Source organism: Peromyscus eremicus, chromosome 13 (genome assembly GCF_949786415.1).
Source record: "Peromyscus eremicus chromosome 13, PerEre_H2_v1, whole genome shotgun sequence".
Classification (NCBI taxonomy): Eukaryota; Metazoa; Chordata; class Mammalia; order Rodentia; family Cricetidae; genus Peromyscus; species Peromyscus eremicus.
Window position 1 is genome coordinate 4628273 of NC_081429.1, and position 23980 is coordinate 4652252.

General features: G+C 47.5%; 1 long non-coding RNA gene across 1 annotated transcript; it reads left to right on the plus strand.

Annotated features, from left to right (window-relative positions):
* The first annotated feature begins 16155 nt into the window (after positions 1-16155).
* Positions 16156-23375, plus strand: LOC131923488 (uncharacterized). Its single transcript, XR_009382631.1, has 3 exons — positions 16156-16208; positions 19637-19853; positions 22666-23375. It is a non-coding gene; the product is annotated as an uncharacterized LOC131923488 (long non-coding RNA).
* Positions 23376-23980: the final 605 nt, after the last annotated feature.

Genomic DNA, 23980 nt, shown 5'->3' on the forward strand with positions numbered 1-23980 from the left:
GTTTTAATCATCCCAGCATTACTTAAAAGCTCAAGTTTATAGACTCAAGACAACTTCTTAGCTGTTAATAAGAACTCCTGCAAGATTCTAAAAGACATTACATACTTCCAATGTATGATAATGGAGTAAATAGTCCTTTCCAAAATGGAGGAATAGAGCATAGAAAGGAAGTGTAGGATCCAACCAAGACTGAAACCCAGCAGGGCAAGCATTATCCTATACTTCTTGTCCTCTAGTGTACAGGTTACGTGATAGTTGGATGTAAATTCTGAATGTCTTGTACAACCCGCCACCTCTCTGACCTTGCCTGTCACAGTATGCATGACCTCTATCCTAGGCCATCTTAGCAGACTTTCCGTATTCCTGACATCTCTAACTTTCTGGGGTCTCAATTACATCTTCAACTTTACCCTTACAGTTCCCTGCATCATCCTCTGGGGGGCTTCCTACAGGCTGTCTGATCCACACATTGCCTTCCTTCCCAATGTTCCTTTTAAATATCTGTGGGAATCTCCATGGCCCTATAACTCTTGAATTCTGCATGTCCAAAAGACCAGGATCCCATGGATTTGGCAAGATCAACCAGCCGCTTAAGAAGGAGCCAGGCCTCCTTAAACTTCTACACCATCAGCTTCTATGTGCCTATTTATTTGACCGCAGTGAATCCTAGAAAAGCCAAGGGATGGTGCTGCCTACCATGGGCCAGGGCCTTCCATCTACATCAGTCATCAATGAAGACAATTCCACACAAATGAGGCTACAGTCCAATATGATGTAGACAATTCTTCAACGGAGGTTCTTTCTTCCATGTCACTCTAGGTTATGTTGAGTTGACAATAAAAACTAACCATGACAGTAAGACACATCCTTCCGGGGCCCTGTTAGTTATTATTATGCAGCGCTGTGTTATTCATTAAGTGGCACTGTTTACCATGTGAGAAAAGCCACCAGGCACAACAAAACCCACTATAAGAGTTTATTAAGAAAAGGAACAGTGGGGAGTATGCTTAGGCCTATGGAAGATTGTGCATGGAGAGAGAGGAAGAAGAAGAGGGGGAGGAGTCTGTGACCTGCCTTTTATGGATCTCCCCCCCACACGTGCCACCCCACCCCCGCACATGCGCATATGGGCTTACATAGCTATGCCACACATACCCATAGATTACGTGATCACACTGCACACAAATTATGTGACCACAAAGCACATGTATTAAGTAGGATGTAAGGCCCCAGGATGACTAAGCCTCTTGCTTGTCTGCTGGACAGCGCATGTGCGGTCACGTAGCTGGGGGAATGGCTAGGAATTCCAACAAACCCACCTGTGACTTACTTTCACTGACTAGGCCCCACCTCCTCCTTTTGAATTCACATAATGAATCCATCAAAGAATTAGTCCATTGAGCACATCAGAGCCCTCAGAACCCAATCACTGCTCCAAAGGCCATTAGCTGGCTGACAAGCCCTTAATACATAACATCTCAAATCCAAACCACATTAGTAGTCTTTGTTGAAGGGAGGGAGAGAGAGAGAGAGATTTCTTTTGTATAGGAGCAAAAATCAAGACCATTATGCAACAGAATTAAGGAACAGAAACAAGAGGAAGAACCAACTTTTCTATTCAGGAGTTCTTTTTATGAAGAGAAAAAAAAAGAAATGTAGTAAAAGAAATGGTGGAGGACTTGATTTGATTAAGAAGAATGGTGTGAGAGTGTTTCTGAGCTTGCATGGCCTGGACATGATTAAGGCTGTAGCTGGTGGGGGGGAAAATCAGAGAATGTGCCTGCATCCTGAGGGAGGGCTGGAGCCAAGGACAGAGCTGGAAGGATTCATCCTGGCAATGAGACATCACTATGACTGTGAGTTGTGTGACCCACAACGTGGACAATTGCCTGTGACATCTCTGTAGCTTCCTGTGAGTCAGGAGACAGGACCAGAGGAGGACAAAGGCAGAAGAGGGTGACTAAGTCAGCAAGCTGCCCTCTGCAGCTTTGGAGCCACACCTGTGTGTGCCCGAGCTCTACTGCCAACCAGCTTGCTTGTCTTCGGGCAACTTAGGTAGACTTTGTGGGTCTTTGTTTCATCGTTTGTGGATGGGTCAATAATCCACAGGGCAAGGATTCCAATGACATAAGATGATATATGGAAGTCCTAGCACCCAAGACTTCAGGACATTGGCTATTTATAGCTTCCCTGGGTTTAGGCTATTTATTCAGTGCAGTTAGAGGTGACTGCATCCAGCTGCCAACTGAGGGAAGACTAACATGAAGGCCACCTTCCAATCTAATGCTATTATCCAGAGTGTTTGCACCCCATAGTGCTTTAAGGCCACAAGAACTGACTGTGCCTTATTCATTCCTTCACACTCTCAGATCACAGACACCATAATATTGCTTAAAAGGTACTCTGGAGAATTAAGGAAAAGAAGAAGAAACAGATTTTAAAAAAAAAAAAATTCTCTAAACTTTCTCCAAACCAAATCTATCTCCTCCCCACCTCTTCCTCACAGAGTCCACCTACTGACCCTGGCTGGAAGCCAGGAGCAGGCAGAACTCTGGACACACTAGGAATCACATGTTTCCTTCACTTTGGAAATGATGGGATAGTCTCACCCATCATATTCCTTAATCTTAGATCTCAAAATGTGTTGCTTAGACTCAAATCTCTAGTAAGGGCCCCCTCAGTCCCAGGAGATTCAGACAAATCAGTCATTCTTCAGGCTCTGGACCCAAAAGATAGGTGTAGGTGACATACTATCAAGACATCGAAACTAGACAGGAGCTGGGTCAGAGTCACCCAGTCCACAGGTAAGGAAGAAGATGCTAGGGCAATTTCTTCTTCCATCATTTTAGCTCCTGTTCTAGTTCATCACCTGCCCCATGTCATCTGTGTGTCCCCTGGCTCTCCCTCTTCCAACTGTCTTGATGGACCCTGGGCTGCATCTCATGACAGCTGCAGACGTCACGGGTATTTTCCCCATCTTTGATTCCCCCTACCTGCTCTCTTCACTTGAATTCCAAACATAGCTTTTCTCCAGTCTGCTTTTTTTTTTCCTTTCTGCTCCCTCAAATTTAGTAGTTTCCCTGCTAAATACAGTGACAGCTAAAAGAAGAAATCAAATAACCCATGTGAGCGACAAGTGTAACAGGCAAGTGTACTGGCCCAGTCTGGGTGCAATTGGTGAGTCCACTGGGGAAGCCCCAGTGCACGTGGTACCTTAGTTGGAGACAAATGAACCTCCTAGGGACACTGGGTGGCAACAAGATCACAGAGCCATGTGACAGGTGCCACCACCACTGAAGCCTCTTTATCTTGCGTGTGCACAGAGCCTTCCTTGGAAACCATTTCAGTGTGCAGATCTGGGGCCCAATGTTCCTTGATCTTGATGTTGATATATTTTGCCTTTTCATGCAAAGTGCCTATCTTGACTCACTTGGTTTTTATGGAGAAGCCATTCAGTGTGTGTGGAAGTAGGTAGTCAGAGGCTCAGCCCTGTGGGTCTGGAAGTATTTGTGTCCAGGATGACTAGGCCAAGGGATATGCTCCCGTATCCTTCATTCACAGGCCACCCATCCCACAGGGAAGAGAAGCGGTACCTTGGGAAACCAGCACGTTGTTACAGGGAGGGTAAGGAGGCCTGAATGAAGAGGTCAAGCCATCCCATGACAATTCTCCTTCATTGCCATTTCCCATGATGCCTCATGGAAGTTCCTGATATACATCACCTCAGGGTGCTGAAAGGGGCCTAAGAACTATGCATCCCATTAGCCCCTTGGAGTTTCTGCCACAGAAGTGGCCTCTTTCCCTTCTTCAACTCATCTGTTTCTTCTTCCAACTCTCCGGTACCAGTGTGCAGTGAGGCACACAGCACTCAGCTGCATGACCTCACAAGAGAATACTTCCTTAAACTTGGTGTCCATGAGCCTGATCTATTTCAACCCAAGACCTGGCCTCGCTTGACTCACGTCACTCTGAGTCTTCCCTATGGCCACTCTCTCTTGTCATTCTGCAGAGCTCTGCACAGCTTTCTCCCTCCTCAGAAGAGAATGAACAGACTATATGTTCCAACACCAACTATAACATCACCACACCTACTCTCACACACAACTTCCACCTTCCTTACTGGAACCCTTAAGGGCAGCCTGAAGGCACCATGTAGAAAGCCCAACTGCCAGAGGCTACCTTATATGAAAGCCCAAACCTTGGCCCTTATTGGTTGTGGTAGTTAGTTTTAACTGTCAACTTGATACAATCTAGAATTACCTGGGAAAGAAGTCTCAATGAGGGATTGTCTAGATCAGGTTGACCTGTGAGCCACTGTGGGTGACTCATTCCTAGGAAGGGGATCTTGGATTGTGTAAGAGTAGAGAAAGAGTGAGCTGAGCACAGTATACTTTCATTCACTGCTGTGCTTCTGACTGTGGATATGATGTGACCAGTTGGTTGCTTTGCATCCCTAATACCTTGCCTTCCCTGCAGTGATGAACTGTAACCTGGAACTGTGAGCAAAATAAACCTTTTCTCTCTTACGTTGCTTTTGTTGTGATATTTCATCACAGCAACTGGCAATGAAACTAAGACACTGGGCACATGGCAGGAAGGAGCCAGAGGACTCATGGAGATGGAGCTGCTCAACTCAACACCATTCTTACAGTCTCCATTGTTCAGCCTATCCCCTACCTCTGCACGAGACTAGTCACCTGAGCCCTTTCCTGATCCCATCAAGGAACTGTGAGAGATGGGAACACCATCCCTGCTTTCCAAAATCATGCTATTAACCAATAATTAAGCTGTACAGCCTTCTCCCAGGCACACCTCTTAAGTGTGAGCTGCTGATTTCCCCACTGACTACAACTTCAAGAGGAAGAACTGGAAGGATTCTGGTGTCCTTTCATTCTTTCAGGTTTTCGGTGGTTTATATAGTGAAATAAACATAGAACAAATAAGACTGGTGTGGACAGAAAAGCATGAGCTGAAGATGCCTGAGCACAAGTCCAGTTCCTTGCCATGGAAAGGAAAATTGGGACAACCATGTCCTTGGGGCTGGAGGGCTCCAAACCCCTGGGACCTCTTGACTTCCCTGGGCAGGCAGAGGAGTCCTGGCTGCTGGAGAAGATCCACCACCATCTGCATCTGTTGCCTGCCTCAGCTTGGCAGTGCCGGTGGGTGAGGATGCAGATTCCCAAAGCATCTGAGGATGGGCCTGCCTGGGCACTGGCTCCGAATATCTAAGGAGAGGAAGACAGTGTAGCCACTGTCCCTGGAAAGGGTTGGGGAGACCCAGGGATTGCTGCCTTCTGAATTCCTCTTCGGAGTGGGCGCCCAGGAAGGCCCCAGACTCTGGAGAACCCTCAGGATTTGCATCCTTTCTTATGTCTGTACATGGTTATATAAGCAGAGAGCATGACTGTGGGCTTGAGTTGTCCCAACAGGGCAGAGCAATGAAAAGCATGGGCTTTGACGCTAACGGCAGCTGGATTCCTCTCGGGGGCGTGCAAACCACGTGCTTCACACAACCTGTTAACTTGCCTTTGCCTGGGTTTCCTCACCTGGAAAACAGTGATAAGAATAACACAGAACCCTTGAGGGCTCATGGAGCCGAGCTGCTCTCCTGGCACACACACCAATGGTAGTACTTGCTGTTATTTAAATAGCAACGATTTCAGTAATATTATTCCAATTGCTCATACTCTTTTTGTTTGTTTTAGACAGAGTCTAACTACACACTGCAGGCTCTTAAACTCTGGTTCCTCAGGCCACAAGCTCTCAATGCTGAGACTGTCGACATTACTGTGACATAGCCTGACTAGAGCAGTTATTAGTATGCAGGTATCATATTTAGAAGATTAATGGATAATAGTTGGATATTAACCATTTTTAAAATAAATGACTGTGTTTTTTTCTTTAAGATTTCAGTGTGTGTGTGTGTGTGTGTGTGTGTGTGTGTGTGTGTGTGTGAACACACTTGCGGAAGTCAGAGGAGAGCTTGTGGATATCAGTTTTTCCCTAGCATGTTGGTCATAGGGATCAAACTCAGGTCATTAGGCTTGGCAGTAGACACTTTCAGCGGGTGAGCTGGCCCAGTGGCTGCAGTTTTTAAGTATTTCAGCACTGCACCTTACTTTTAAAACTGAGTAAACAAAATAGAGTAGGGAGGAGAAAAGGCTACCAACAGCATCAAGCGTGAGGAAACTGACTGGGAACAGCTGCGCCTCTAGGCAGACAGATAAATCTGGGTGGCCTTTGATGTCTCTCAGAGCAGAGTGTTGAGATGAGTCCCGGCCTCCCCGGAGCTTTTTCATCATTCCGAAATTGAATCTGCTGCAAAAGCCCTTATCAGTAACTGCAAGTACACTTCCCAGCATAGCTGTTAGAAACCCAAATAAACGCTCTCATTTCCCAAATGTGAGCCCCTGAGACACAGTTCTTGACTCCAGGCTAACCTGGCCTGAGAGGTGGTGGTCAGAGTCACAGCACCCTGACCCCACATCACTTGTGTTCTTGGCAACTGGCCATTGTCTTTGTGTAGACAAGGTTCCTTCCCACATCGGAGATGCCATGAGGGTGCAGGGCTCGACAGTGCGGGGGGGGGGGGGGGGGGTGCCATGGAGATCTTAAACACAATGGAGTCAAAGATGCCAGTAACTGGTGCCACTCACTCCTCTGAAACAGTTTTTTGAAAAATGTTTCTAAGCCTGGCTGAGAAAAGACAGAGAGTCCTTCGTGAATCGCAAGCCGATCCGGAGAGAAGAGTGTAAGCACATTTAGCAGCAATAGAAGACAAGCACAGGTAGTTGATAGGCACAGCGGAGGTGCCTCTTCTGCCACAGAGCCTTTCCAGGGGAACTCCTGCTCCCCAAGTGACCTCCCTGCAGCCCCTTCTGGGACCCCAGTCTGGGATGAAATAGGGATGATTTGAATCCTAATACTGCTCAAAGGCCCATCTGGTTCTCAAGAAGCCTGTGTACACCTTTATCTTTATCGTGATATTTGACCCCATTGGTCCTCTCTGGTATCATTTTCAGTGCTGCGGTTTCTAGGGCTAAAGAACGGCACTGCAGATCTAAAGGCCCTTCGGGGACTTCAGCCATAAATGCACAGGATGCTCAGCTGCTCCAGTAATGAAATCGATGCACACGAAAACACAAGTGAGGGGCTGGGGACACGGCTCAAGAGCAAAGCATTGTCGTGCAAGCACGAGGACGTGAGCTCAGATCCCCAGCACCCAGGTAGCAGCCTGGCATGACAGTACCATTCCAGTAACCCCAGAGCTGGTGGGGGGATGGAGACAAGAGGATGCTGGGGGCCCACTCACCAGCCAATCTGTCCAGCCAAAATGGTTTGCAAGTTCAGTGAAAGAAACACTGCCTCAAAAATACGGTGGAAATAGAGAAAGACACCTAAGTCTACGTGGGGCGTCCACATACACACCCCTAGGTGAGCTCACACACACACACACACACACACACACACACACACACACACACACACACTTTAATAAAAAATTAAAATGAAAGGCTTCACCCCCTGGTGGGTCTTCAAAAGGCATCAGAAGAAAGGATTCATTCACACACTGCTGTGGTAGGAGCCCCATTGCCCATCCAGGAGGCAGCCATATCTATCTCAATTTTAGCCTGGATCCTTCCACCTCGTGATCTGTCTTCCAAGACAAGTGACCAAGTGACCAAGCCTCTGTAATATTATGGTTCACGATGGCAAGCTCTGGGAAACATGCATCGGAAGAATGAAAACCATATAAACAATCAGGCACAGGGTGGGGCATGATAACGCCATTAAACTAATGAGTGTGTAAGACGAAGCCTTCCTGCTACATGGCCAGCAACAAAAGATGGTAATGTTCGATTGATGATTACTAGCAATGTAAAAATCTGATGCTGGGAAGGAGCAGCATGAAAACGCTAGTGGTTTCACATCTTGGAGGTCAGAAAGAATCACTTTTTATTTTCACAACTGTATTTCTCTACATTCTCTGCATGATAAGAAAATATGCTCCTTCAATAATAAGAAAATTCCTAGCGACCAAAAGTTAATTTAGGATTGAGAAAGGCCTGAGCAGACACCAAAGACTGGGATGCTGCTCCAGGTCTGCCGTTTAGGCTGCCAAGGAGGATGACGAAACCCGGAGGTGCCGTGGTAGGCGGCTGTGCAGAACGGTCCTTTTTGTTAGATGACAAGGTACCAACTACACGCAGGTTCAAGCACACAGTGCTGTCTCCAAGGTCAGGATCTATTTTCTAGAAGCTTCTATTTCACCTTTGCCTTACCACCCTCCACCCCATTCCCTAAGTCAAGTGCCCACACCTACCTTGCCTTCTCCCCTAGGGTCTACCCAGCAATCTCAGGAACAGTCCCCTCCTCTGAGCGCTGAGCCTGAGAACAGGCTGTTCCCATACGGCCAGAAGAGGGCGCTGTGGGGCAGGTCAAGCTTCAGACTGCCAGGCCTGCCGACCACGTTTTAATTTAGTCTTTAGATATGTGCTGTCCACTGGACAACAGAACCTAACACCGTCACCATGGTTGCAGAGGTTCCATGCAACAGTTATGCATGATCAGTTTACAAGCTGTCAAGGGATCTGTGGCTCCATGGGACAGTGCAGACATAGGACAGTGCAGAGATCTACATTGTCCTCTTAGAGAGTTTGGTCCCCAATCATGCACCCTTGCTTTGCCCAGACTCTCACCGCCCAAGACATCTTTCATCGACCTCTTGCGTGAATAGGACATCGTTCTTGTCTCACTCTTGCCTGTAGGGATTCAGGGCCTGTTTACTGTGCAGGCTTGCTGGACCCTATGCCTATCGCAATGTGACCAAGGGTTTGAGCTCTAGAATAACACACAGGCTAGGAAAGAAGACCTGGGTCCCTGGGTCAGGAATTTGCTGGTTCCATGACCAGTACTTTGGACTTTGGATGTGGTCTCAAGGCCTTCCTTGTGGCCAGCACTGAAAGAGACCTCAGAGCCCTTGACTGGGGAAAGGCCCTTGTCCTGATACTCCCTGACTCACTACACTTTGACCGAAGATTCCCCTAGGACAGTCTCTCACCCTAGGTCCCAGTGCCCACCGCCTGCTGCCGGGCTCCAAGTCAGCCTCCTAGATTCCTTTCCCACATGCCCAGCCCAAGACTATTCTGTCCCATGGGGCCTCTGAGGCCTTTTCGCTGACTCTGGCCACAGCCTCTGTGAACAGTTGTGTGACTTGCACACTGCTTCCTCCCAGGCAGGACCGTTCATCCTTCAGTCCGTGAGCACTGGGGTAAAGACAGAACAGTCACACAGCAACGCTACTGTGGCATGGCTATCCAGCTGTGATCCCCGCTTGTGGCCCTGGCTCCCCAGGAAAGCCTGGATCAGGATCCTCCTGGACGCAAGGTGAAAAAGGTTGATGAGTCCCTGTCTTAGTCAGAGTCTCTGTTGCTGTGAAGAGACGCCATGACCACGGCAACTCTTAGGAAAACATTTAATCAGGGCTGGCTTACAGTTGCAGAGGTTTAGTCCATGATCATCAAGACAGGGAGCATGGTGGCATGCAGGCAGGGATGATGTTGGCTACATCTTGATCAGAAGGCAACAGGAAATTGTCTCAGACACTGGGCAGTGTCTTGAGCATAGGAAACCTCAAAGCCCACCTCCACAGTGACACACTTCTCTAACAAGGCCACACCTACTCCAACAAAACCACACCTCCAGGTAGTGCCACTCCCTTTGAGAGACATTTTCTTTCAAACCACCACACCCCCCAAATCTCTGTTTCTTCAGTTGTAAAGAGATGAGCTCATTCAAACCATCTAACAGACTGAACTGTAGTTCCCACTGGCTCTGGAGCCTGGCAACCCTACCTTCCTCACCTGCTTGACAGGTTCTTTGGGTGGTCCTCATGTCACCAGAGTCATGCCTACACTTGGCCTCGGGTCTGAGACCCAGCCCTGACTTTCTCCAATGCTATCTTAAGGATGTTGCTATTCTTGGCTCTGGCCTAGCATCTGCCTCGTCCCTCACAGGAAGCCTTTCCTCCTCAAGGCCCCAGGGACGGCCATTTCCCCCTCTGGGTGCTGGCCTTTATGTTGCCCCTGCTGGAGTAAGCACCCCTTATAGATAGCGCAGAGAGACAGAGGACAGTGGGGTAGCTGCTGAGCTCGTGAGCCCAGCCTACCTGGGTTGAGGTATTGTGACTACAGATCTGTGTGGGGATGCCCATGAGCCATCTTTACACCTATTATGTTTACTCCAGGTTAGAGGGACTGGTGGGGGAAGGGGTCTTGGGTAAGCATCTCTTGGATCCCTGTAATCACTCATGTGATTCTGTCTCCCCCACCTCACATCCATGGCAACAGAGACCACCTTTGAAGCCAGACCCCCGCCATCCAGTGCTATTATAACCAGACATCTTAGCAGGAAGCGGAGCTGGACTCAGGGCAGTGCTACAGGACACTGGTGAGGATGTAGAGCTCCAAGGCCCTTGGGCTGCTCTATATGACCCTCTGAGAGGAAGCAGTCTTTACAGGACACAGGTGCCTTGCACACAGCTAGACATGGACACAGGCAGGAGGTGGAGGACACTAGCCAGCATGATAGAAGGCCTTGTTGCTGAATTTCAGTTTATCCTGAAGTACTTGGAATCACTAACAACTTCAGTAAGTTTCAGTATGCATTAAACAGAAATGACACTGTCTACCTGTGAAGGGAGAAAGGGACCCACTGGGAGGCTGTCAATGGGACAGGTTACAGCAGAGATAGGAAATGCATGATCAAGGCAGTGGGAACCCACACTCATCTAGCCAAGGTCAGAGGCTGAATCTCTACACTTGGCTGCTTGGCCTCTGGAGCAGGAGGTCTGGTGATGAGCTTAGAGGTAGAAAAGTCTGGGGACCAGGTGACCACCTGCGCATATGAAGGATACCTTATGCCAGAGACTCTGTAGGGGAAGCGGTGAGAGGAGAGGGAGAGGGAGGAAAAGACTCTGATGAAGCCTCCCTGCTCAACCACTTCCCTGCCTCCGCTCCTGCCATCGCTACCCAGAGCCCGGGTCAACTGCCTCTACTGTCTGCATAGTCAGGGTTACATTTACAGTTTTCAACCATCATTGGAGATCATGTCATAGCCAGGAATTCCTCATGGGGTATAGAAGGAGGCAAATGAAGGTAGACAGCATTGAGCTGCGGTGAGAGTTCTCTGAAATGATTCATTTTGCTGTTTTGAATTGACAGCGAACCGTCTCCAGACAGAGAACCCCACATCTCCAGAGAGTGTGATAAAAACTAAGAGACACCACGAGAATAACCATGGTGACACTCTTGCAGTTTGGATGCCATAAATAAGAGCCGTGTTTGCTCTGAAGCAGCAGCGGGAGAAAGGCAAAGCTACAACAATGACGACATAGAGACCACGAGAACGAGCTCTTCTGGAGTCTTCTAGAAAGAAAGGACAGGTAGCTGACCATCTCCCGGGGCTTATGTCCAAACCCAAGGTTCTCGTTTCAATGTTATGGTGTGAGAGAGACTGAGGGAGGAAGGTTGGGTCCTTACTTCAAGCTCTTTGAGATCATTGTAGATTAACACATTGTTGTAAGAAAAAGCAGAGAGGTCCACGTGCCTCATACCTGGCTTCCTCCAATAATAATGTGTTGTACAGTTGTTGTTTAAGTTCATCCCAGGAAATGGGTGCTGATACAATGGTTCTGTTTTTAAAGAACTGAAGAACCCTTATTGAGATATAGAAAATATCAGACATGTGTATGAAGAGTTCTCAGGTGCCTGCTCAATAGAGACACTGAGACGGATTATTGGGTGTGAGGAGCTTATTAGAAAAATGAGCAACATGGACAGACAGACGACAACATAACAGGGACTCTGAAAAGTGTTAAGGCCCCAGCACCAGGACAGACTGCCTGGTTGTGGTTCTTTAGAGAGGAACTGGGAGCCCACGCATCAGGAGCAGGATGAAGGTAGGAGGTTGGTGGTTCTCTTCTTGTAGCTCTGGGTTAAGAGGGTGGTTTCACAGCAGGAGTCTGTAGCCAGGCTCTCTGATTTTCAGGCAAGAGGTGAGGAAAGGGTAAGAAGCATGATGTGTGGCCACCAGTACTTCCTTTGATACAGACTTACTTCCCAAGGTGAGAAATCCAGGCACCTAGAAATGTGAAATCTGAGGACTCACAATGTCTAAATTGGGTGTAGGTATGTGTGAGAAGGGAAGCTGATACAGGTATTGTGGCCTGAGCAACAGTCTGGTCTGGATCCTAAAATTACATTCTAAATTGCATATCTCAAAAAAAAAAAAAAAAAAAAAATCTGCCAGGCGGTGGTGGCGCACGCCTTTAATCCCAACACTCGGGAGGCAGAGCCAGGTGCATCTCTGTGAGTTCGAGGCCAGCCTGGGCTACAGAGTGAGTTCCAGGAAAGGCACAAAGCTCCACAGAGAAACCGTGTCTCGAAAAACCAAAAAAAAAAAAAAAAAAAAAAAAATCTAAGGTTAAATTAAAGTTGTACCAGGCTTGTTCTTTTGGGCCACCAACCAGCTCCCAAATCATGACACAGAGACTTACTATTAGTTTTGACTGCTCAGCCTGGCTTCGGCTCATTTCTGGCTAGTTCTTTGAACTGAAATTACCCCGTTTCTCTTTATCCACCTGTGCCTCGAGGCCTATCCCCTTCTTACTTCCGATGTCTTACTTTCACTGCTTCTCATTCCGGCTAGTGTCTGGGTGGCTGCTTGCCCCAGGCATGTTCCTATCCTCTCCTCCTTCTCTTGTTCTTCTCTTCTCTCAAGCCTAGATTCCTCCTCCTGTTTATTCTCTCTGCCTAGCAGCCCTGCCTACCCCTCTCCTGCCTAGCTATTGGCTGGTCAGCTCTTTATTAGACCAATCAAGTGCCTTAGGCAGGCAACGTGAAACAGATGCAACACATCTCTACATAATTAAACAAATGCAGCATAAACAAATGTAACACACCTTACACAGTTAAAGTGATATTCTGCAGCATAGACAAATGTAACACATCTTTGCCTAGTTAAAATAGTATTCCACAATGTAAAATTTATCTTATGACAATTACACAGGGAGAAAATACCTAGCAAGGAGTTCACATCCATGTAATGAGCATGTTCACACATATGTGGTACTACAGGCCTGTAACTCCTGTCCTTGAAGGCTGAAGGGTGAGGATCAGGAGCTCAAGGCCAGCCTTGGCCACTGTTGTGACAAAACTTTCCCTGGAGAGACACAGTACACATGTCTACTCACCCTAATTGGGATCACACTTCTGACCAAAGTATGGATACCACCAAAGTCTAGCTTGGTGAACAAATTAGTTTTATTGGGGTTACCTACAGGGCTATGGGTGAGGGGTGACTTTAGGAACAGAAATGACTCAAAGACAGCTGCATCACCAAAGCCCACCCCAGCACAGGTGACAGCTCACAAGGCTGGGGGGACCTGGAGCCCACTGCACAGCCTGCCAGCAGCTCAAAGGTTCTTTCCAAGTGACCCAGTTGATCTAAACCTCTTCCAGCAGCTCAGCTGTTTCTGCTTCTCCTGGGCAGTGCTGGTCTGGGCTCAGAGTCTGTAGCTTAAGTTTTCCTGCCTGGTCCACAGTCAGGGCAAATCTCTCTCACCTGCTAGTCCCACAGCTGCTCAGACCCGATCAAGTAAACACAGAGACTTATATTGCTTACAAACTGTATGGCCATGGCAGGCTTCTTGCTAACTGTTCTTACAGCTTAAATTAATCCATTTCTATAAATCTATACCTTGCCACATGGCTCGTGGCTTACCGGCATCTTCACATGCTGTTTCTCATCGTGGTGGCTGGCAGTGTCTCTCTGACTCAGCCTTCCACTTCCCAGCTTTATTCTCCTCCTTGTCCCACCTACACTTCCTGCCTAGCCAATGGCCAATCAGTGTTTTATTTATTGACTAATTAGCAACACATTTGCCATACAGAACATCCCACAGCAAGAGTCTTGTTTGCAGCTCAGCTTCCTTTTGTCTGAAAGGGAATCTCTTCTTTTATTCTTTACTCTGGTAGAGAGGGGCCTAGTGAATCTGATCAGTTTCGGGGACTTCCTGAAGCTATTTTGACTTGCTTACTTTCCTGCTTAAGGAGCTTCCCTATGGGATAGAATGTTTCAGCCTCAGAAAAATACTGTATCACCACAGCTCCACAGGGAGTTTGTGCCTGGTGGGTACTATTGGCTATGTGAGACCTTGTCTCAAAAACAAAAAACAAACAAACAAAAGAGGGGAAAAAAAGCCCCCAAAACAACAAAACAAAACAACAATAAATAAATAAATAAATAAATAAATAAATAAATAAATAAAATTAAGAAAGCAAACAAAAATATCATTGCAGCCATTGGGAACTGATGGCCTATAGAACTACAATAGAAATTACCACAAGATAGAAATGTCTAGGCATTTGTGAGGCAGTGTTAAATGAACATACTAGCTAGGATAGGATCTTGTCAGGAATCACTGTTGTCTTGGTGGCTGTTCTATTGCTGTGATAAAACACAATGACCAAGGCAACTTATAAAAGAAAACATTTAATTTGGGACTCATGGTTCCAGAGAGTTAGCGTTTATGACCCTCATGGTAAGGAGTAAGAGATGCTAGCATGTGGCTCTGGTGGGCCTTGCCCTTCGCTCCTTCCCTCTGCCTTGCTAAAAACCGTTAGATTACATTCCTAAAGCTAGCCCCCAAGGTCTATTCCCTTATTTGGCCACTTCCTCCTCCTGAAGCTGACCACTAAGGTCCGGTTATCGAAGTACTGAAGTCCACCAATCAGAAGGCCCCTTTGGCTCACATAATTAACATGCCCAATTAAAATGAAACACCTCATCCTAACACGGGTTTCCTCTTTTCCTTTATAAATCGCCATTTGCTCATGTGCCATGTCTGTCTCCTCTCTATCCAGAGGCTGTCCTTTGTCCCTCCTGAATAAATACCCTTTCACCCCTCCCCTACCCCCTTCCCTCTCTCCCTTCTCCCTGTCTCCTTTGCCATCACATCCCAGCCCGGTCTAACACAGACCTCCCCTTCTCCTCTTAAAATTACACCTGCAAGGTCATTGGCTGCTGTTTTCTGCTTGAGTCATATAGCAGCCACTTTAACTTTTCTTCCCTGCTTAATAAAGGATCTGTCTGTGAAAACAGGTTTTGGGGTGTGGTTTTTGCCTAATCTGGGATGTGGGAGGGAGTCCCCACCACCACCATGTAGGAGTCCCCTTCAGGAAGCATGGCAGCAGGCAGGCTGGGAAGGCTCAGGAGCAGTCCCTGAGAGCTCACATCTGATCTACAAACACAAGGAGAGGGAGCTAACTGGCAATGGCATGGGGTTTTGAAACATTAAAGCCCACCCCAAGTGACACACCTCCTCCAACAAGGCCACACCTCCTAATCCTTCCTAACCTGTTCTACCAAACTGGGAATCAAGGATTCAAATATATGAGACTGTGGGGACCATTCTCGTTTAAACCACCACAGGCATGCCTTTCAATGTGTGTGTGTGTGTGTGTGTGTGTGTGTGTCTGTCTGTCTGTGTGTGTGTGTGTGTGTGTGGCCATTTGCATTTTTGTGTGAATGTTCATGTGTGAGTGTGATAAGGTTCTCTGTGGACGTCAGAGGACAGCCTAGGGTATCTGTCGTTGCTTTCTCTATCTTGTTATAGGGAGGAAGGTCACTACTGTGTATACCAGGCTAGCTCACCACTATAATGGCCCACAGCTTCCAGGAACTCATCTCCAGCTCCCATTCCTCCTCCGCAGGAGCATTGGAATCACAGACAAGCTATGCCGCATCCAGTGTTTCTGTGGGTTCCGTGGCTCTAAACTGCCACCACCATGCTTGTGCACACATCTACCCAGTCCCGATATGGCCTTTCTCCCACCCTCCACCATTTTCTCCCTCCTCTGGGAGCTCACTGGCTCCTGCCAACATTGGATTATAAATTTCTTATGTCTTTTTTATCAAAAAATTTCTTATGTCTTTTTTATTCATTCATCTGATAAATATTTATATATAACCATCGGCTGATTAGTTTTCTAGCCGTTAGGAAAGAGGGTGGGAACAGAAAAGTCCCCCAGGGAGCCGGCATTCCAATCTGCCCCTCCCACTTCACTCCATTTCATCATAATTGCTCTTATTTGAGAGCCCTTTCCTCCCAGAAGGTGCTGCAGACCTTCCAGAGGCATCCTCCTGCAGTGAGTTTTCCGTGTGGCCCATCAGATCCTTCCAGACACATCTGACCCGTGCTCAGAACCCTCCCCACAATTCTGTCATTTTGCCTGTGCCTGAGGTCCACCCCCCACCCCCTTCCTCAATCTCCCCATCCACCTCTCTCTTCTCCCTTCGTCTTTCTCACTCCACGTTGATTCTGGATGGCTCCCTGGCCCTGCGTGCGGCATGTTTTAAAAGAGTCCTCCTCTGGCCTTTCTGCCTGCAAAAGTCCCTCTTATTGACCTTTTAGTGTAAACACAACCTCTGTCAAATGACATAGAGAAACTCTCACTCAGCGGAGACTTGGTGTGCTGGGAGATGACCGAATGGCTATGTATCGATCTGTTTAATGTGCACCTGCTCTCCCTGCTGTGAACATACCTGTCTGTTTCAGTATTGTCTGCTTCTTAACGCACATTGTGCCACTACAACGTGCCTACTGTGATCCTTTAGGGTGGGGCAGAGACGGCACTGAGTATTGTCTACACGGTTTATTAATTTTTTGGCTCATATAATAGTCATTTAAATAAAACTTTTTCAGTTACAAAAGACTAAAAAGGAGAGAATACCAAATCACCAAAAGGTAACCACTTTAGTTAAGAGTTGAGCTTGTTGTCATCCTTTTCCTCAGTACAGAGAGAGAGAGAAAGAGAGAGAGAGAGAGAGAGAGAGAGAGAGAGAGAGAGAGAGAGAGAGAGAGAAAGAGAGAGAGAGAGAGCCCGTGTGGGTTTTTTCCCCTTCAAATATATTAAAATGAGTTAAGCTTCTGGCACAATTATTGCATTGATTTCCAGAAAGGTCATGAGACCCATATGGAATATGGATGTGTGGCAGACTCAGCTCTCCCCAGCTGGCCACTGTGGATACCACATCAATCACTACATCCAAGCCAAAGGTCTTGTCCCTTTGCTTTCTTTGATTCCTTGTCAGAGCCTGGGTTGTCGTGCCCATGTTTCATCTTTCTGCATTTGCTAAGACTTTCTTTGCTGGTTACTTAAGGAGACATTGTTTTTTTTTTGTTTTTTTTTTTTTTGTGTGTGTGTGTGTGTGTGTGTCCTCTGAACAATCAATAGTTTAAATCCTTCCTTAATCATATATACTGTTCTATTTATTGGAGAAAAGATTCTTCCTGTCTGTGATGTGTGTGTGTGTGTGTGTGTGTGTGTCTGTGTGTCTGTGATTTCTCTGTGTGTGTGTCTGTGATTTCTGTGTGTCTGTGATTTCTCTGTGTGTGTGTCTGTGATTTCTGTGTGTCTGTGATTTCTCTGTGTGTGTGTCTGTGATTTCTGTGTGTCTGTGATTTCTCTGTGTGTGTGTCTGTGATTTCTCTCTCTCTCTCTCTCTCTCTCTCTCTCTCTCTCTCTCTCTCTCTCTCTCTGTGTGTGTGTGTGTGTCTGTGATTTCTGTGTGTGATTTCTGTGTGTGTGTGTGTGATTTCTCTGTGTGTGATTTCTGTGTATGTGTGTGTCTGTGATTTCTGTGTATGTGTGTGTCTGTGATTTCTGTGTGTGTGTGTGTGTGTGTGTGATTTCTGTGTGTGTGTGTGTGTGTGTGTCTGTGATTTCTGTGTGTCTGTGATTTCTCTGTGTGTGTGTCTGTGATTTCTGTGTGTCTGTGATTTCTCTGTGTGTGTGTCTGTGATTTCTCTCTCTCTCTCTCTCTCTCTCTCTCTCTCTCTCTCTCTCTCTCTCTCTCTCTCTCTCTCTGTGTGTGTGTCTGTGATTTCTGTGTGTGATTTCTGTGTGTGTGTGTGTGATTTCTCTGTGTGTGATTTCTGTGTATGTGTGTGTCTGTGATTTCTGTGTATGTGTGTGTCTGTGATTTCTGTGTGTGTGTGTGATTTCTGTGTGTGTGTGTGTGTGTGTGTGATTTCTCTGTGTGTGATTTCTGTGTATGTGTGTGTCTGTGATTTCTGTGTGTGTGTGTGTCTGTGATTTCTGTGTGTCTGTGATTTCTGTGTGTGTGTCTGTGATTTGTGTGTGTGTGTGTGTGTGATTTCTCTCTCTCTCTCTCTCTCTCTCTCTCTCTCTCTCTCTCTCTCTCTCTCTCTCTCTGTGTGTGTCTGTGATTTCTGTGTGTGATTTCTCTCTGTGTGTGATTTCTGTGTATGTGTGTGTGTGTGTGTGATTTGTGTGTGTGTGTGTGTGTGTTCGTGTGCATTTGTATTAACACCCATGCATCTTCCTCATTTTAATGTCTTCTATTGGTTTCAAACTAAGGAGGACTTTATTTCAACCAGAGATAAGGAGTTATCCCTCTCCCTCTCTCCCTCTCCCTCCCCCCTCTCCCTCCCCCTCTCCCTTCCCCTCTTCCTCTCCTTCTCCCCTCCCCTCCCCTCCCCTTCCCTCCTCTCCTCTCCTCTCTGTTGGGGAATATTCCTTTACAGTGTGTGAAGATGTGTCACTGTGTGTTGTTGTTTTTATTACACTTTGCTCTTAGGGAGCCCTCCACCCGGCTCCCAGATAAATACAAGGAGACTAATTATTTCTTATGAACACCTAGCCTTAGCTTGGCCTATTTTTAGCCAGCTTTTCTTAACTTAAATTCTCCCATTTACCTTTTACCTGTGGGCTTTTACATTTCTCTATTCTATATACCTTTCTTTACTTCTTACTTCATAGCTGGCTGGGTGGCTGTGTGGCCGTGTGGCTGGGTGGCTGTGTGGCTGTGTGGCTGTGTGGCTGTGTGGCCGTGTGGCCGTGTGGCCGTGTGACCATGTGACTGTGTGGCTGTGTGGCTGTGTGGCTGGTTGGCTGGGTGGCTGGGTAGCTGGTTGGCTGTGTGGCTGTGTGGCTGGGTGGCTGGTTGGCTGGGTGGCTGGGTAGCTGGGTAGCTGGGTGGCTGGGTGGCTGGGTGGCTGGGTGGCTGGGTAGCTGGGTGGCTGTGTGGCTGGGTGGCTGGGTGGCTGGGTGACTGTGTGGCTGGTTGGCTGGGTGGCTGGGTAGCTGGGTAGCTGGGTGGCTATGTGGCTGGGTGGCTGGGTAGCTGGGTAGCTGGGTGGCTATGTGGCTATGTGGCTGGGTGGCTGGGTAGCTGGGTAGCTGGGTGGCTATGTGGCTATGTGGCTGGGTGGCTGGGTAGCTGGGTAGCTGGGTGGCTATGTGGCTGGGTGGCTGGGTGGCTGGCCTCTGGCGTCCTCCTTCTTCTCTTTTTCTCACTCCTGGCTCTTCTCCCTTCTTCTTTTTCTTATTTATTCTCTCTGCCTACCAGCCCTGCCAGTTTCTCTCTCCTGACTTGCTATTGGCTGTTTAGCTCTTTATTAGACCAGTCAGGTGTTTTAGACAGGCCAAGCAACACAGCTTCACAGAGTTAAACAAATAAAACATAAAAGACTGTAACACATCTTTACATCATTAAACAAATGTTCCACAGCATAAACAAATGTAACACATCTTCAACTAATATTCCACAGCAACTGAGATTGGTTTAATACAGAGCTGACTGGCCATTTGCTAGGCAGGAAGAGGTTCAGCAGGACTTCTGGGGACAGAGAGCTCTGGGAAGGAGAAAGGAGGAGTTGCCAGCGGGACGCAGAGGGAGCAAGACGTGCAGGAGAGAGGAGACGAATCTAGGCACAGGAGAGACACCAGAAGACAGCAGAGGAAACAGGAGGTGCAAATGGAAGAGAGGTAAAAAGCCACAAGACAAAACACAGATTACTATAAATGGGTTAATTTATGATACAGGAGCTAGTGGGACAAGCCTAAGCTACAGGCTGAGCTTTCTTAATTAATAGTAAGTCTCCATGTCATTTTTTGTGAGTTGGCACCCCAAAGAAAAACCCATCAACACCTCTCCTCTCCTTTTTAAAACAAACAAACAAATAAAATTCTTGTCCTTTTTTTTTTTTTTTAAAAGACAAGCTGACCTGTGGTCTTTTCCTAGAGGGATGGTGACTGAGGTCCCCAGGTGCCTCTCTCTTTCTGCTCTCCATTACAGAGACAAAAACTTTTTAGCAAAGTGTGGGCTTGAGGGAAATAGGGGAGACATTCCATCCTAAACATTACTTGTCTCTGAAACAGAAAAATCAGACCTTTTTTTGACATTTATTTCTAAGGGAGGGGGTTACCAGGGTGTACGTAGAAACATTGGAGAACAACCTGTCAGAGTCAGTCCCTCACCACCCCATGTCTGTCCTAAGTAAGCACAGACCTCAGGTCTCACAGCCAGGGCCTTTACCCACTCCATCTTGAAGCACTTTATGGGGTCTTGGATGCATAGGATTTCCCACACATTCTGGATCTAGCAGAGCTATTTGCCCCTAGGTCCCTTCTTCTGACAGATGGAGAATGGAAGGGTTTTGTCAGATTATCTCTGAGCTCTGACTCCTGAAAGCTTGTTAAGCACACTGTCCTGAAACATTCACTGCATTTTTTACTCTTTTCCTACATTAGAATGGATTGAATAGCAAATCCACAAGCTACTTGGATTTTTATTTGCTGTGTTTTTTCATGTAGTCCCAGTTTCCCTGGCTGGCTGGCCGTGGGCAATCACAAGATTCTTTTATTCTTTTTTTTTTTTTTTTTGGATTTTATTTTATTTTATTTTTTTTATTTTATTTTTTTTATTTTTTTTTTTAAGTTTTTTTTTTTTTAATTTTTATTTTGCAATACAATTCAGTTCTACATATCAGCCACAGATTCCCTTGTTCTCCCCCCTCCCGCCCCCCTCACCTTCCCCCCAGCCCGCCCCCCATTCCAATCTCCTCCAGGGCAAAGCCTTCCCCACAGACTGAGATCAACCTGGTGGACTCAGTCCAGGTAGGTCCAGTCCCCTCCTCCCATGCTGAGCCAAGGGACCCTGCATAGGCCCCAGGTTTCAAACAGCCAACTCATGCAATGAGCACAGGACCCGGTCCCACTGCCTGGATGCCTCCCAAACAGATCAGGCCAATCAACTGTCTCACCCACTCAGAGGGCCTGATCCAGTTGGTGACCCCTCAGCCATTGGTTCATATTTCATGTGTTTCCGTTTGTTTGGCTATTTGTCTCTGTGCTAGAGAGGCCCACAGAAATCCACAAAGATACCCCCACAACAGACTGCTGGCAATGGTCGAGAGACAATCCGAACTGACCTACTCTGGTGATGGGATGGCCAAACACCCTAATTGTCGTGCTAGAAACCTCATCCAACTACTGATGGATCTGGAGGCAGAGATCCATGACTAGGCCCCAGGTGGATCTCTGGGAGTCCAATTAGCGAGAATGAGGAGGGTTTATATGAGAGAGAATTGTTGAGACCAAGGTCGGATTCTTTTATTCTAATCTTAATTACTAGTATTAACTCTCAGCTCACACATAACAGCTCACACAGTAGTGTTATCTATGGATATGTCTATATGTAGGTTATAGGGTGGGTACAAAAGGGTTAAAGAGGCCCTCAGAGTTCAAAGCGGCCTCACTGGAGACAGAGAGATAACACAAAGGCAAAGAGTCACTGATGGTGGGTAGGTGAGATATTAATGAGCCCAGCTGGAGATCTGCTGAGGGGTGCAGAGAGCTGAGCTCAGAATGAAAGGTCACAGGGTTGAGCCAAGCCCAGAAAGCCAAGGTCCAGAGGTGCACAGCACCATACACTTTAAGCACAGGACTGGGGTCTGAAACCTGGAAACTGTAGGGCGTTCTCTGCTTACGGGCCAGTTAGCTTACACACCCAGTGGTCAGATGTCAGATGTCAGGTGGTGGGTTGGCTCATCACCTATTACCTCTTTATAGGGTCCTGGGAAGGATGCTGTGCACCTTGTCATCTGGTGTGCTCAGCCATTTAATACATGGTTTTCCTGAAATGGTTTTAATACACCCATGTTTCTATATGTGCCCGATCAGGTTTAATAAGTTTATAGGCAGTGCCTCTTTTACTTCTGTATGAAGTCATTCGACATCCTGTATTCCCATGGCGATGTCTATGGATGTGACGAGGTGCAGGGTCATCTTTCCTTTGCATCTGCAGTCACAGAATCAAAAGCTACATGTGAATTGGATTCACTCAGGGCAAGGCAGCTTGAAGCTACTGTTTTTACACCATACGGGGTAACTTAGAGCAAGGCACAGCCCGCAGTCTTCCTCACACAGAGGAATTCTGCCCGTGAAAATGCGAATAGCCTGACAGCTGGGGCGGGATGGGGATGGCGGACCTCTCTAGCCTATCTCCTTTCCCTCCATGGCTTCCTTGTGGATATGGTCACAGCAGCTCTTCAGCTCCAGCCATCACTTTGTGCCCTTTCTCACGGGTTTCTCCATGCTGTGCTCTGTGCTAGCCGTCTTGGGATGCACACCTGGCTGTGACTCTGATTGCTGGGAACACACCAGCCATCAAGGGCCTGCCATGGTGAACAGAATCACCGTCAGAGCCCGTCAGAGCCCGCCAGAGCCCCGCCCGAATATCCTCCCCTGCAGTGACAAGGATCCCTATGTTTTCTCTTCCATTCAACGGGTGCTATAGCTGTCTGAACAGGACGCAGCCACGAATGTGCTCCCTCAGCATGAAAGGTCGACCCCTCCTCAAGCCACCTGGCAAACTATTTCTCTGGCTCTGCAGTTTGCCATCCCAAGTAGGAGGCTGTTCCTGGGCTGTGCCAGCAGAGAGGTGTTCCTCCCTGTCTCCTGAGATCTCAGTGATGGCATCACTGTATACGCTGAACCTCTGCTCATCCCCTGTGAGCTCAGGAGCCTGAGACCATCTATTCTCTGTGCCCAGCACACTGCCTGGGACAAGGAAGACAAGGAGAAAATTAAACATCTCGTTTCAGTGACTTCTAACGTTGACTCTGGTTTCCCAGAACATGCCTCTCCGCTCCCAGCCTCTGCCTCTCACAAGTGCCCAACTTCTAACTACACTCAAGTGTGAGCTGCTTTAAACACTTTTTAGTCATTGAACAAACATGAGTCATGTGCTTCTGATTATAGAATCTGAGCACTGACAGCTTTTACCTAAACACACACACACACACACACACACACACACACACACACACACACACACACTCACACCTGTGGGCTTGGGGAAAGTTACATCTGTACTAATCAGGGTTCTCTAAAGGAAAAGAACCAACAAAATCAATCCGTATTAAAAGGGGATTTATTAGGTTGATTTATACAGTCCAACAGTGGCTGTCTTCACACTGGAGAGGTCTAGAACCCCAGAGGCTTCTCAGTCCAGGAGGCTGGAGGCCTTAATGGTCCCAATGTGGGGTTATCATTCTACCTCGAAAAGCTGAAGAAGCTGCAGTCTGATGCCAGTGAGGACGGCGGCGGCCGGCAGTTGCAGCAGCACTCGCGGAGGGGAACTTACCAACACCACGCTCAGGCCAGCAGGCCAAAAGCAAAGGCGTTTTCATCAGACCTTCCTCTAGCTAGGCTTCAGGAAGAGTGCAACCCCCACTTCCAGGATGAGTCTCTCTAGTTCAGTTAACCTCGTGGAGAAAACTCCTCACAGGAGTGCCCAAGGGCTTGTCTCATAGATCCCAGATCCAATCAAGCTGGCAGCCCAGGGTTCTTCACACACCCCTTGCCCGCACACTGTTTTGGAGTATGAAGGCAATGCCCTTGGCCTCAACAAGGTAAAACTAGCAAAGAGCGTCCAAGCAGGGGGCAGCGGCTCACAATGGTGGGTGTACACATCGGAGTGTCTGTCCCAGGGGAGGGTCCTGAGTTCCTGAGTCACTGAAAGGCAAGACACCAGGTGTGACCTCTTCTCCAGAGGAGCTGGGTGGTGTGTCTCTGGCAAACCTGGGTCCCCTTAACCAGGGAAACTGCAG